This window comes from Pteronotus mesoamericanus, unplaced genomic scaffold, assembly GCF_021234165.1.
Source record: "Pteronotus mesoamericanus isolate MK-2021 breed Mesoamerican mustached bat unplaced genomic scaffold, CSHL_Meso_final contig_101, whole genome shotgun sequence".
Taxonomy (NCBI): Eukaryota; Metazoa; Chordata; class Mammalia; order Chiroptera; family Mormoopidae; genus Pteronotus; species Pteronotus mesoamericanus.
This window is the reverse complement of record NW_026555001.1, coordinates 10,348,767-10,364,934: the sequence shown is the minus strand read 5'-3', so window position 1 is coordinate 10,364,934 and position 16,168 is coordinate 10,348,767.

The window sequence follows — 16,168 nt, the reverse complement described above, 5'->3', positions numbered from 1 at the left end:
TACATCAATATTATTTTGCAGAGAATTCCTTTGGTTTATTCAGGATGATTAGTCAGAACCATATGGCTTTGTCAGCGATCAGGCTCCCTGAAAGACTGATCAGCCACATAGTTCCAAGTCAGACCACAGAACGAACTCCTCTGGGGACTGCCTTACCGTGCTAATGTGTGGTTTGATTTGCTTGTATTAAAAACAAATGAGTTGTTACAAAAATAGTTTCTCAGTGGTAGTCATGGTAATCTGAATAATCAGTGTGTAAACCTAGCTCTATCCCAACTAGCTGTGAGATTTGGGACTTACTTTCCATTTATTCATTTATTTAATTAATATTTATTGAGTTCCTACTAAATGCCATGCATTGGGTTAATGCTTTGAGATGTAATAGAAAATAAGAGGGCATGGATCCTTCTTTCTAGAACTGTTCTGGTAGAATAGGGAACTTAGATAAGTAAATACAAGAAAATTATACAAATTATATAGTTTATTTTATTTTTTATTTTTATTTATTTATTTTTCATAGTACAAAATGTTTAACATATATGCAACAAGTATAATACATCAAGGCAACAAGATACACATGAAAATAGTAGCATATAATTCAGCATTCTATTTTGGGTAGTATGTGTGCACAATAAATCCTACCACCTGAAACTAAAGGTTGAGACATGAGCTGTTTCCTCATGTTTTTTTTTTTTTTAGTTTTTATGTATCTTTTTATTGTTGTTCAGTTATAGTTGTTCCCATTTTTTCCCCTCATTGCTATCCCCTGCCCCGTCAAAGTTTCATTTTTACTAAAAATTGTATGTTCTTCTTTGCTTTTTAAAAATCATTTTCAGGTGCAGTTTCAGTTTCCTCTTTCCCTTCCCATCAAGTTCACAGTAATAAAAATGTCCTATCGTGTGTGTGTATGTGTGTGTGTATCTTTGCTTTAATAATATACACTTTAATCCTGCTATTAGTATGTGATAATTATATATTTTCCTCAAATGTTAAAATGTCATTTTTTCTAGTGACTGTATGCTAATACATAATCTTATTTCAAAATTTTGTTTGTTTTGTTTTGTTTTTCAGTTGAGCTGATTGCTTGTATTTTTTTAAAATACTGAAAGCATAGTAGACCAGGTAAGATTTTCTTTCAGGAGTATAAAATTCTTCAAGGTTTTAAAAATTATAAACAAAAGGTGTTATACTTTACATAAACACATGGAAAATTAGTTACAAGAAAACTAATTTATCTCAGTGCTGTGAAGGCATTATAGGACCATTTAATGAGAAAGGAATACATTGTATTTAAAGTAGCTGGCAGATCTCTGATTTGTCTATAAAAGATTTCATCCAGTGGGAAATTATTTGCAGTATCTGAAATTTTGTGGTTTTACCTAATTTATCCAAGATTTAAAGAAACTCTGTTGGCCTGACATTTATTGACAATGTCCTTTGCTGATTATGTCCGAGTGCTTGGATTCTTCTTTTCAACTGTTCTCTGATCCATAAAGCTGCTTACCATAGCAGTGGAGATCTTTACTGAAGGAGTAACTTTTGACCAAGTTAAATGGAGGGAAAGGGAATTTCTAACCTACTCACATGGCTTACAGAAGCATAATTAATTTGTGGGTTAAGAGATTTCAATGACTTCTTTTTAAAAAATCAATGATTGAGAAGAGTAACTAAGCTTAGAAAAGACACAGTTACAATATGAAAGACATTTTAAAGAGAGAAAGAAAAACAATGTTCAAACTATGGCATAATTTGTGATTTGATTTTCCAGGAATAGGAGTGAATCTACTGATGAGCTCTTTATTTTTCCAGTCCCTACGGATAGCCAGCCATTCAAATGAGTTAAAAGGTCATACACTTTGAGAGATGAGGAGGGATTTTGAGATTATGTAGACCCAGTACCATTACAGTTCGTAGATATTTGCCTGGCATTACTGACAGTGAAGATAGTATAGTATAGTAGTCAGCCCGGCATGGGTAGACTTTGAGAGGTTTTGTTTTAAATTGCAAACATTTAAGTTTTTCCTTCCTCTTTGGAGAGTTTTTAAGTGGCCCCCATTCCCCTGAAAAATATATGTTGTTTCAATTTTTCTGCTATGTCTGCCTTAGACTTGAGGGGAGTTCCCAGATTAGACCTGCAATGGCAGGTAACAGACAGGTCTCAGTGGAAGGTCTTAGAACTTTCCCTTTATACCATGGCTATGCATGCCTATCTAAGGTGACTTTAGGTTACTTTTAAATTAACATTTGTACAATTTTCTTGTGATATTTTTTCATTAAGTGCTAAGTATAGGACAAAACATTTTCGAGACTCCAAAGTGTTTCATCTCCTTTGTTCTTGAACTGTTTCGTGGACACTTAGCCAAGCCACATTGGCAGCTGCTCTGACTCATCTAACCTGCAAAGTTCTGGTGTTGGTGGTTGCAACTGTGGTAAGGGAGTCATTATACTTAGTTGTTGTTTTAGATTCCTTGGAAACTCCTTCATGCAAAGGGATGAAAGGAGAAAAGGGGGCAACTCTAAGAAAAACATGACTCTTCTAGTAATTGTTCTTTTAGTTCCTGATCACTTGGTGATCTTTGAAGCCCAACTAGGACCTAGGATTCTGACTCCCAAGAATTTAGATTTACATAAGCTCCCTTGGAAATTGAATGCCATTTTTATAGCCTGTAATGCAAGTATAGAAGTAGGAGCGGTTTGCCCTGTGGGAGAGAATATTTTACCATTGACATTGTTTTGAATTATGGATACATGGTGATTACAAAAAGCAAATTGGTTTTTGCTGATTTTTTTAAAAATGCTTTTACTCCTGAAAGACAACACACACTTTGATACTGCTGAGGAGTTATATAAATACAGAGAAGAGATATATCATATCGTATCTTTTAAAATGACACATTTATTTAAAGCTGGAGACTTGAGCACATTGTATCTATAATATAGTTCAATGTGCAATGACTACAGTTGTGTGTTTGTTTTAGGGGTTGTTTAAATAAGCATTCAGACTCATAGGACCACCTGAGGTCATATTTGGCATGAATCTAATAAAAAGGGTAGAGGAAAGGAACCACATTTTGCCAACAGAGCAAAATTAGACATTTCTCTCTGTAACTGTCCTTGCGGCATTTCACGGAGCCAACTGCCAGTTATCTTCTCCCAGGTGATAGCTCAAGTACGAGATGAGATTCACATTGGGTAAGTGCCAGAGCCTTCTTTACTTAGAAATCTCATGTTTACAAGTGCCAGAGTATCTTGTGTTATCTCCGTAGGCTTTAATTCCAGGGACAATGAAAGAGACAGGATCGAATATAATAGTCACCATACTCAGAGAAGCCTGACCCGTGTGTCTCCACAGAGAGTCCCCATCAGGGTTCATCATTTCATTATAGTTCCTCCCAGTTCAAATGAAACCTACTAGGCAGTGATCATTTCTACTGTAATCATTATTGCCTGGAAACAGAGCTGATGTTTTGTCTTTATCTGGCCTCTAGGAAACACATTCTCACGTAGCAGAGAAAGGCATTTCGTTACATCACTGCCAACATTGGGTCATAAAGAGTCAAATTTGGCCACATATGCGTCAAAAATCAGGCCTTATTAAAACAATAATTTATTTTCTCAATTGCACTTATTACCTTTCATTAGACCGAGCTTAGGGATGATAGGCAAAAAGATGTATTGTATTTATTCATTTATTATCTTTATTTTCTTATCCTCCAACCTTATTTGGGACATACATTATTGATTTTATTCTCAGTGATTTCCAAATAATATTTTATATTTATTTTATATATATTTTATATATTATATATATTTTAGTGAGTAAACTATATGCTTCTGAGAATATATCAGAATGATTAATTAGGGATTGTTTTTTTCTCTCCTGTAACTATCGTGAGCTGAACTATGATTATCAAAATATCAGGTTAGTCCTTAATATAGTGCCCTAAAATCAGTCTGCAAATGTCTAATGCTGTAGACATATTTGCCTGGCTTAGGCATATTTATGTTTGCACATACATTTTCTAAAATGGCAGTGCTTCTTATAAATATGGTTGAGGCAAACATTTTAGTGCAGGCTGTTAAAGAAGCAAAGAGATTGTGAAATATTTTCATTGATTTTTTTTCCTTTTTGATAGAAGAAGTAGAAATTCTTGCATTCTTTTCCTTTATAGGTGGGTATAACCTTAGGATTCATGGACTTGAGAATGGCATATAAGCACAGTGCTATGATCCTCCAAGGATACCCTGCACTTATCAAACACCTGTTATTGGAGCTCTGTGCCCAGTTTGGCTCCATAATTCTAAAGGTTTAATAAATTTAGACATGAGGAATACTAAGATTAAAATATTATGCTAGAAAAGACACAAGATAAGGATTATTTAGACTGAGAGAAAAAGTACAAAGTAAATAACCTAACATGTACAAATCCAAACATTTCTAACTTGCATAATTTACTAAAATTTATAATAAAGTGTGCTGTGTTTGCTGTCTAGAGAACAATTATCCTATGTGTTCCTTATTGTATCAAAATTGGACCTAGGGAACATTTCTTGGAGGAGAGGTAAGTAGTTATAAAAGCTGTCCATTATGCTTCCTGGACACTGTCCTCTTTCAGGGCAAACTGCATGTATGTAAAACTTACACTGACAAATGACATTTAGTGGAAACAGATATATTCAAACCAGAATGGAAATATTTTTTCCTAACTGGCTTATCTCTACCACTAATGACCAGAAGAGGATATAACATACAATTTATTGTGAAGACATGATAAAACCAGGTTAAAATATTACATAGCATCAAGAAACATTTTAGGAAGTTCTGTTCTTAAAGTTGACTTCTTCCATCTCTGGGAATGAGTAATGAAGGAATGAGTGAGAGGCCTCTCTGGCCTATGCAGAATCATTTCCCTTCCAGAGGTAAAATTTACTAAGCGAAGGTGTAGAGATTTATGCTTATTATAATATAGAACTATGATATGAGTGAAAACATATCATTGAGATCTGTAATGGATCTCTCCCCACCAGGGATTTGATGTTATGAATTGTTTGTAGGTAATGATAATGCTGTCTCCGTTACTCATGTAGAAAATACTCCATTTGTACCAGATCTGATAGTTAAAAATCCTTTCATTTACCTGATTTTACCTAATTATTCCTTTTTCCATGGCCATTTGATTTTTGAACATTTTCCTGTATTTATATGCTTATTTTATTTAATAATTTATTTATTGCCTACTTACTGTGTGTGAAACATAATTTCTAACACTTGGTAGTTTAGGGTATGAGGGGAAGATAAATATGCGTATTTTCCTTTCCTCACTCTCAAGAGTTTTTCATTTACTTTCATTCATGTGCATACACATACATTTGTGTGTATTTTGTCATTTGGAATAAGAGGAGAGAGAAAGATAAATAAGGGAAATTGAATGAGATAAAATTCAAACCAGTGTAAATGGTTTTGGTTAAAAAATGGAAAATATATTTCAAGAAGTGGACAATATTATTGAACAAATTCTCTAATGATGTAATTGTGTCCAGATGAAGAAACATTAGCTACATTATACAAACATTAAATGGATTGATTATTCCATGATTTAAATACTGAAAGAGAGAGGGACATAGAGCATTCTTACCAGAAGGAAGGAATTTACTAAACTAGCACAGGGCTTTGTCTTTAACTTTGAGCTTTTTAACATTTCTAAGAAGTAATTAGAAAAAGATGTAGAGTTATTTGCAGGCGGCTTAGAGATGTGAGAAAAAATGATGATAAACAAAACCCTTCGATTTCAACTTGTTTCAGCAGGACTCTCGTCTCTATTCATATTTCAGCTGAAAGGCTGCTTCTCCAGGCAGGATATCACTGATTCACAATCCAAATGACACCTCCTCTGTCACTCTCTATTGTATTATCATATTATTTTATTAGATACATTATTTTATATTATCACTTGTTTACTTATATTATTACTTGTGTATAATTTAACACAAATAAAGATATAAATTTTATAATTTATAAATTTATATAAGAGGATGCTCATCACTGTATTCTCAAGTACCTAAGAGGTTTTCAATAAATATTTTCAGAAAGAATAAATATGAATTAATAAATGTATCTATAACAAAAACAATGAAACTATGAACTATGTATAGAGAATTGTATGTCAAATAAGTTGTTTATATACAAAGTAGAGACAGCTTATGTTGATGTTCTTTAAATTAAGTCTTAATTTAGGACCTGTTTAATGAAGAACAAAAATCAAAGACAAGTATTATGATTTTAATTGATCTGAAGCTTAAAGGAACCAATGTCTACTAAAATTTGATTGCAATCTTGAGCAGTATAAATTAAAATAGTCTGTATGGATAAAGGAGATAAATCTTGTTATGTTCTGTAGTAATCAGAAATTTTCTTAAGACTTGTGTTTGAATGAAGCCATTTAAACTATGTTGTGTTTAAAATATCACTGTAGGATGATGAGGAACCTAGAAATCACTTAATTTTGGAGATGTTTGAGGAGATTAACCTGAAGAATTAGAAGACAGTATTCAAGGCCATTACCACTGCTGGACAGTGACAGTGGAAACCTGGAAGGGAGAGATCCAGAAAGGAAAAGCTCCAACTTTTATGAACTCTGTTGAAATCTTCACTGACCCCTGAAATATGCATGAAGAGGGCAGAGTTTAAATAGCTAAACTAAGGACAGAAGATGTGAACTGAGGCTTGCATTTTGAGTTTAACCAAATAATCTACCTAAAAAACAAACACACACAAAAGGAACACTTTCCAGAGGAATACAGCTGAATCTGAATCTCCAGAATATACCAACCTGAAACCAAATGACCAACTCTGAAATGTCCCCAGAATGAACAAACAAGTATTTTAAAGGAGCTATAATAAGTGTGCTCAAGGAATAAAGGAAAACATGCTCACAATAAATTAAAAATTGGGAAATCTAATTAGAGAAATAGAAACTATTAAAAAACCAAATAGAAATTCTAGAACTAAAAAATGCTATATACTCAATAATGAAATAGTATACTTTTAGAATCTCTAGTTGCTTATTATTCAACTGTTAGGACTTCAGTTGGAATATTTATTTTATTTGGTCCAGTATTTGAAGAGTGCCCAAATCTTGTTCTAGGATATTCGAAGTTTCTAAATTGGCACAATATACTGCAAAAGTGATATTGCAAAAAAGCAAATTAATACCTGGGCAATCACTCTTAATCACAATTTCTTATGTATCTAATTAACTGTGTTAGGGCATGTCATTTGGGCTCAAAGAGAAGCAGCATCCTTCTTTTCCTCCAGAAATCTCAATTTTAAAAATGGCTATTCTCTAATAAAAATCTGAGTGATGATAATTTATTCTATGTAGTTCCTGTTTATGAGGAGAAAAGAAAAATAGATAGCCATATCCCAAGGGGATAACTTGACTCAAGATTAAGTTGAACAATCTTAATTTATGGAGTAGAAAAGATTGAAGTTTTAAAGTAGAATGAGTCTGCTGACCAGTAGAGGTGGTAAGATCAGAATTCTGAATCTGAACAATTAGTGCTGTAGTTTTTCCTCCCTTGTTGAATGGAAGAGCAAATAGATATAGCAGCAAAAGAATTTTCTTTTCCCTGCTACTAACACCCAGAATACTTGCAAAACAGTCTCTGCTTCCATTTATCTACTGTAACTATTTTCTCTAAAAATACCATGACCAAATAGATTCCAAATGGAATCTCTGAATCCATTGTCTTGCCTTAAGTTCTTTACTGGCTTTCATGGCACATTAGTGTTCTGGATCTCTTTTTTCCTTAGATGTTGTTCCAAGGTATCCTTCAATAGTGTTGTCTTCCCTGTCTCCAAATGTAGGCTGTAGCCCTAGATTGGCATTTAATGTTATGTACTTCTGGCTCTATGGTTGTTACCTAGGGAGGCTTATACATTGCTTTCTCTTATACAGTGTCAAGGTTCCAAACGAACTTGCTAAACAGATGGTTCTAAAGAAATAGGAATCTCTTAAGTTTCCTTGATTTCTTGAGACTTAATTTTGAATAGGTAACTCTCTCCTTGATATCTCTCTTTGCTTTATTCATTTTCAAAAAAAAGGAATTTTAATCTGGATAAATGGAGTCCTATCATAAATCCAATAGCCCCTCCTTTAATTTTTCAGTATTTATCTATCATCTCCTTGGGCATATTCCATTATTCTGTCTACTGTGCTTCTGTTTTCTGCTGGCTTCTTTGCCACCCCCATAAGTAAACTTCACGAATGTGAGTTACTCCTCTGGGTTGCACTCAGACTTTGGGCATTCTACAGATCGTCACTTAGATCATGCTTGCAATGTCCTCCTATTTTCCTCTGCCTAAATTCTCACCTTTCCAGTTACTCCTTCATAATCAGAGTGACATTTTTAAAGTACAGATCCTATCACATCATGTTTTAACGTAAAATGAATTTATGTGATTGTCTACCAGATAAAGCCCAAACTCCTCATCATGACATATAAGACTTGTCATGATCTGTTGTGGATATTGCAAGTACTCCTTCTCGTCACTACAGAACTTATGTCTCAGCCCTATGTAAAGACCATTTCTTACCTAATGTGCCCTACCCCTTCATACTTCCATGCTTTTGTATATTTATCCCTTGTGCTGGAAATCCAGCACATCTTCTCCACTTTGTATTAATGCTTTAAGTTTGCTCAAGAGTAACCTTCTCTGAGAAGTCGTTCACACAGATACATGAAATCATTCCTCATTATGCAAAGTACTGTTTGCCAGAATCAATCCCTCTTCTTCATTGAAACTCTCCTCTCTGGGCTCTCCTGATTTTCTTTTGATTTTTCTGTCTCTTCTTGATCTCCTTTGATGTCCATCTTTGAGTGGGTCTCTCACTTTATTGTCTTTAGAGCACCCTATTTACCTTAATAAAACTTGACTTAATTTTAACTACACACATTATTTCCATATATTTCTGGTCTGTCACCCCTCCCTCAACTAGATTGTCAGCACCATCATGGTATAGACAATGATCGCTCTTTTTACCCTACCTCTAGCATAATGACAAATTAGGCACTCAGTTATCAGCTATTAAGAAAATAAATTAATTAATGTACAAAGTGTTTTATTTGGATATCTCTTCTATCATATTGTGAGTTTTTTGAGGAATATCTGTTGTTCTATTTTTCTTTCTATATCTAGTTTTTATTTTTCTTAATATATCTTGTTTCTATTATCATTCTGATACATAGCATGTATTAAACTTATTGTTGAATAAAATAAAAATTATGAGATAATAGTATGACTGTGAGGAGGCAAAGAAAGAGCAACCTGACTGAGAAGTGGTGGAAGAGATTAGACAAGGGCTATACAACTAATTAAAACGCAGTTTTATGTTATTCTTTATCTCTAAGATGAAAGAGATTAGGCAGGGCCTACATAGCTAATTAAAAGGCAGTTTTATGTTATTCTTTATCTCTAAGATGAGAGGGAGATTGGAACTCAGGCATGCTGATTAAAGTAAATTCATATTTTAACTCCGAAGTATGGTAAGTTTTTTCAAAACATAAAACATTTTCCATATTTTGCTCATAAAAAGATAGAGTTAATTACACTCACGATCATATGGCATGTGTACCTCATACTTAAAATGAACAAATATAGATGGAAAAGTAGCTTGTGAATTGAAGGGAAGCTGAGGGTGGTGAGGTGGTGGTGATACACTTAAGTAATATTTGGTAATACCATTTCGTTTCTGGAATGTTGCCAAATAGGCCTTGTGATTTTTCTTTTGCAGATTAGCTTTTTAAAAACCTTATTAAAATGTATTAAAACCACCAAACAATTCCATAAAATTTACATGTAAAATAGCAAATTTAAAATCAGGAACCAGGTTATCAGTAAACAAAGGATATAAAAGTAGAAATAAATCATTCATAAGCAGAAGATTCTTTTTCCATTGCCTTAAGCAATTTTCTGAGTATTCATAACATGGATGAATGGAAATCAATCAAAGTAACATTTCTTCCAACTCACTCTGAATCCTCACACTATCACAGAGAGCTGGATAGAAATATTTAGCCTTGCAGCTCAGGAGATCATGTTATCCATGAAACCTGACAGAGCATCTGTGTCAGGTATCACCTGCCATGAGTCCTCAGTGATCAGTCCCTACCCTGGGACAACAGGGTCTCTGCTCTGAGTCAGCTGGATAATAATAATCTAATTTTCTGTGGCCCTCTGTTGTTAATGTACATCTGTGATGAGGTGATTTGTCATACCCAGATATAACAACCAGATCTATCACCCGATGTTATGGATTGAATGTTTGTATCCCCTGGAAATTTCTATGTTGAAATATTAACTCCCAGTGTGAAGAAAGAAGGTGAGGCTTTTGGGGGGTAATTAGCACATGAGGGTGGAATCCTCATGAATGAGATTAGTGCCCTTAAAAGAAGAGCTTGCTTGCTCCCTCTCTGACTTGCCAACTGATTGACTTGGTGACTGGCTTGACTGTACGTGACTGTGGCTTAGTGATTGGTGACTGTGAACTGGTGACTGGCTTGGTGACTAGAGACTATAGTCTGGATACTCAAAGGCTCACCTCAAAAATATCAGGAATACTAGCTTAAGGAATCTAGTATTAATTCCTCACCCATCCCTACTATAAAATTACTGCCCTACTTGATGAGTCTTAAGGTCAAAATCATAAAGGGCTCAGCCAGGTGTGCCTACAGTTTCATAGTTGTGGAAAATGCAGGTATTGGTTTTTAATCGCTAACATAGAGAAATGTTATTAAAGAAAATGGAATTTGATGTTTTATAAAATGGTTTCTTAAAATGAATGATTGAGCATTATTGCCATAGTTTTCTCCAAAGTCTGAGCTCATCTGTTATCTTCTCTATTATATATAGGAAAAAAAATGAGTGCTGTATTCTTTCTAACTTCTCCTAATTTATGAGGTTTGAAATGTGACTAACAAGTAACTCTTGCTTCCATCTTTTCTTTGTTGTGTTCCATCTGGGAAAGAACTGAGACATACAACCATCAATACTGAAGCTAAATAATACAAGTAGGAATTGGTTTTAAAGGGACCAAGGTGAAACTTGCTACTATCTCCTCAACCGTTTATGAGAGCTACTAGCATGATAAGTGCAAGGCCAGATATTTGCCTAAAAAGGAGGTCAAGTATTAAAGTCTACGGCATGTCTATATATTGTGTAATATCAGATAATTCTCATCTTGGTTGTATATATAATTTTGAAGAATTTTCCTATTTCCTATTTTCCTCCTTTTGAAAGCAAGTAAATAATGATCCAATATGATTGTAAATGGCTATGATATGTGTACACATATGATGGAGGTGTGGCTTGAGGTAGATACTGTTAGTGTCTGAGAACCAGCTATGTCAGAAACATCTCTATGTCATTTAGTCTTTATGGTAACTCTCCTAGATAGGTTCTTTGTTTTTTAAAGATTTTTATTTATTTATTAATTTTTAGAGAGAGGGGAAGGGAGGGAGAAAGAGAGGAAGAAAAACATCAATGTGTGATTGCTTCTCGCATGCCTCCAACTGGAGACCAGACCTGCGACCCAGCCATGTGCCCTGGCTGGGAATTGAACCAGCGACCCTTTGGTTCACAGGCTGGCACTCAACCCACTGAGCCACACCAGCCAGGGGTGCCAGATAGGTTTTATAATTTCAGATCTTCGGATGAGAACATGAGACTGCTAAGTCTATGTGTGGTGGATCTGGAATTGGAACATGGTTTTGTATATCATCTGTCTCCAAAGCTTGGGATGCTGTTAAGTATTATGCAATAAATTGGGGCCATAACCAAACACCTTTGAGAATTGTTTGGTCGAAAAAATGTTTCTTTAGTGTAGTAGAGACTTTAGTAAGCAATGAATCCCCAAGTAATTCATCAAATGTTCACTATTCCTCAAACTTATTTTGTTGTAGTAACTTATTTTATGGAAGTACATTTTATGACCACTGTATCTGAAAATAAACTTGGAGAAGTTATACAACAAGATGTAAAATACTGATAATTGCTAAATATGTTATTACTATCCTGTCACAGTTACATTTTCATATCAAGGTAGACATCTTTGTGAACTGACACACAAATTGGAACAGTATTTCCATAGATAGAGAACTGGTCTTGGATTTAGAAGGTCAAGTTTCTAATCTCACAACTGTTCCTAACTAACTTGTGACCTTAGATAAGACATTTACTTTAGTGGGCCTTCAGTTTCTCAGCTGTAAAATTAAAAGTATGGGCCAGAGGGACTCTATGATTTGAGCATTGACATGCTTTGATGGTACTGAAGAAATCCATTAATGAGGGGTATTTTTTAAGGAATTTGAAATGTTTTCTTCTTTATAAGTTAGGAAATCTAGGAATACAAAAGAATATGTAATTAGAGCTAGGAAGTATCTCTATAAGAAAATGAAATATGTATAAAAAAGTATATATTTTTATGTGTGTATGTCTATATACAAACACATATAAAATACAAAGAATGATAAAATAAATAACCTAGTGCCCACTATCCAGCTTAAAATAAAACACCTAATAATTTGTTAATGAGATATTTTTATAGTTATTCAGTTCTGAAAGTATTGAAATATCCATTATTGCTTCTTCTTTGAACCATGAGTTTTTGTAAATGTAACATTTTGAGTGTATGTTTTCTTTGTTATCTTTTTGTTACTGATTTTTAACTATTTGATGGTAGTCAACAAACATAATTTTTGTGATATTAATGCTTTCTCAATCATTCAGGATTTTTTTTTATGGTTTGACACATACAGAACAAATCCAAAGAAAATAAGAAAGATTTAAAAAATGAATAAAATGAAAAAAACATTAAAAGAATAAGTATCAAATATTAGTCTTTTGAAAAGGCTAGTGAAGTTAACAAGTCTCTGGTAAGGACAGTTATGAAAAAAGAGAGATAGCACAGATAAATAACATTAATAAATTGGTGTCATAATTACAGAGATTTAAAAGATAATATGAAATGCCATGAACAGCTTTATGCTAAAGACTTAGAAACTGGCAAGTTCTTAGAAAAAATTTTAATGTAGGAAAACTGGCTCAGAAAGAAATGGAATACCTGAATAGGTCTATAATAAATACATAAATTAAAGAACAGTTTAAAATATTTTCACAAAGAAAGCTTCAGGCCTAGACATTTTCTTTTACAGGAAATTTCTTTAAAATTTTAGACTGTAAATAGTCTTAATATCATACGAATTCATTTAGAGAATAGAGGTACTATAGGGCAAATTGTGGCCAGTTTGAAGACTGCTGAATGATTTCAGTTTGGTGGGAAATGAGGACTTTGGCTCACCAAACCACTAGTAAAACAGAAGCAATTACATGAAAAGGTTCTTGAAACTGGACAGCTTTACCTTGGCAATGGCCTGCGTATCATCGATCTTGGTAGAGTACTCAGATCCCAGAACGCCACGTGTCTGGTGATCAAGGGCCTAAACTCCTACATTCCTGGCCTTGTGTGTTCTTCTAAACCAAGGAGCCAATTTACCTGTACCTTCACCTTCATTACAGTGTCACACAGATATAACCCTGAATTGTTCATTCCTGTGGCTTGTACCTAATATCCAAGTTTCAAGTACAATTCTTTATGGCTTATTTACAGGTAACCTATACCCAGTGGCTTAGAGAGTTTCTGAAATCTACTTCCTTATCCACCCCTGCCTGTTGGAGATTTTTGTTAGTTCCTTGCAAGCTTAACAATCATTTAGATTTATATCTGCTGCAATTCATTTAGCATCTAGATATCTAACAAGAAGGACGTTCCAAACGTGCCTGCCAAGAAGCAGAAGGGCTCCTTCATATTGAATTCTGAATATGAAACTCATTAATCATTTTGAAAGGGGAGGCACTGAAACTCCATAGAAGCACCCCTGAAACAAAAGGAAGTCTTTGGGGACTTCACTCTTTATATTTTCCCCTGGCCACTTTCTTCTCTGATTTTTGACAACACAGAAGATTACAGAATTTGATCTGTGTATCACTTTATTGCATAAATTTTGATATCCTATATTTGATTTGTCTTATCTTTTAACTCCAATAAAGGCAAAACCATATTTTTAATCTTTTATATGTACTTTAGTATTTACAAAGTGTTGCCCCAACATAAAGTCTCAATAATTAAATGTTAATTGATTAGTTTACTCATTAATTGAGGCATTGTTTATTTGACACAAAATAACCAGTATGCTCATTCAATTTAATAATGAAACTATTCAAATTGGTTATTTGGATTAGTAACTTTTTTTCAGGGACCAGTTTCCCTCAGTTAATTAAAAAAAAAAAAAAAAAGAACAAAATTACTTCCAGGGCTTGTATAGCTATAACCTGAAAGAGTCCAACAAATACTTCGAAATTATCATGCTGAAGCGTTTTCATTGCTCACTGCTTTTTAGGGGCCTACGCAGGAGCATTTGAAGAAGGTCGCGTTCCCTTTTATAAAACTGGAAAAGTGCAAGCCTAGGGGAAGAAAGAGGCCTCGTGGACACTTCTCCCAGGCAAACTTGGAGTTTCTGAAACACAGACTAGCTGCAGTGATTGATTTTTTTCCACCTCAGCAGCACGCAAGGTGATACAATATTAGGCAAGGGCATAAACCACATTCAGAAAGCCAACGCACCCTCTGGTAGCCTGTCAGTCAAAGATACATCAAACCTCAGATTGCAATGAAAGTCTACCATGCAGGATTGATGTCCAATTTTCTTTATGGATGTGAGACGGGTTGTGTTACTGGTGCATAACTTCCAGCAGCACCACTGTCCTGTCATGCCTCACATCATATGGCAGACTGTTTCCAAGTGCAAGGATCTAGGAAGCAGTTGATCATCAGGTGTTGACAATAGTATCATTAAAAATTAGTTCCACCACGCTGGACATCTGCAGGGAGGGAATAACAAAATACCTCAGTTCCTAGGCAGGAAGGGCAGCATGCTGTCGTGGCTGATAGTATTACTTGTATGCAGAGACATCCCAGGTTGTTAACTTCGGCTCATAGCTCTCCAGAGGGCATTTTCCGTCATTTAAAGCACACCCACCATGTATCAGGAACATTGAGATGTGCTGGGGTTACCAAGACGAGTAAGAGAGTGTTTAGTTGAATTACTATTTGTTATTGGGTTAAAAAACTGGAAATATGATGTCTTAAGTGCTAGAATAGTATATGCAAGTGTTTCCAAGTGCAAGGATCTAGGAAGCAGCTGATCATCAGGTGCAAAAGGAGCAAAAGAAGACTCTATTTAATTAGCCAAAGTAGCCTTTCAATTCTGGAACTGCCTGGATGTGAATCTGGTCACCAGAAAGATCTTAATGTCTGCACATAACTCAAGGCTTCTGCTACCTATGCATTCTAATGTTTTCCTTATTTAATTTCTCATTACCTTTTGTTGTAGTTACTTGCTTAATGGTTTGTCTCCATGGAGATTTTAGAAAGGCACCATCTAATAGAAATATAATTCAAGGTGCAAATGTTAGCCACTTATATAATTTTAAATTTTTTAGTAGCCATGTTAACAAGAGCAATTAAAAACAGGTGGCATTAATTTTAACACCATATTTTTATTTAACTCAACATATTATAATTTTAATATATAACAAATTAAAAAATAATGATGTATTTTATATTTATATTTTGTAGCAAGACTTGAAAATATGATGTGTTTTCACTTTACAGCATATCTCAGTTTGGAAAAGCGATTATTTCAATTTCCCAGCAGTCACATGTGGCTAGTGGTTCTCCTGTTAGATGTACAGGTTTGGAGGAATCCCATGTAGGCAAAGGAAGACTACCTGTGCCTTATTTGTCTTAAGTACCTGGCATAGTACTTGGGGTTTAATAAATATTGAATGAATAGTGGTTTTTTTTTTGTTTTTTGTTTTTTTTTGGAAAGGCACTTGACAACATTTGTAACTAAGAGAGTTGGGCAATGAAGAATGATTGCTGTAAGCAATTGATACAGTGCTATATGTTTTAAGTTGAAGCAGCTCTATTCATTAGTGGCACAACTAAATTTTGAAATGTATTTTAGAGAAATGTAACAACCCATTGAATCTCATTAGTGAGTGTATTTAAAAGGAAAGCTTTGAATATGAAATACTACATCATGTCTC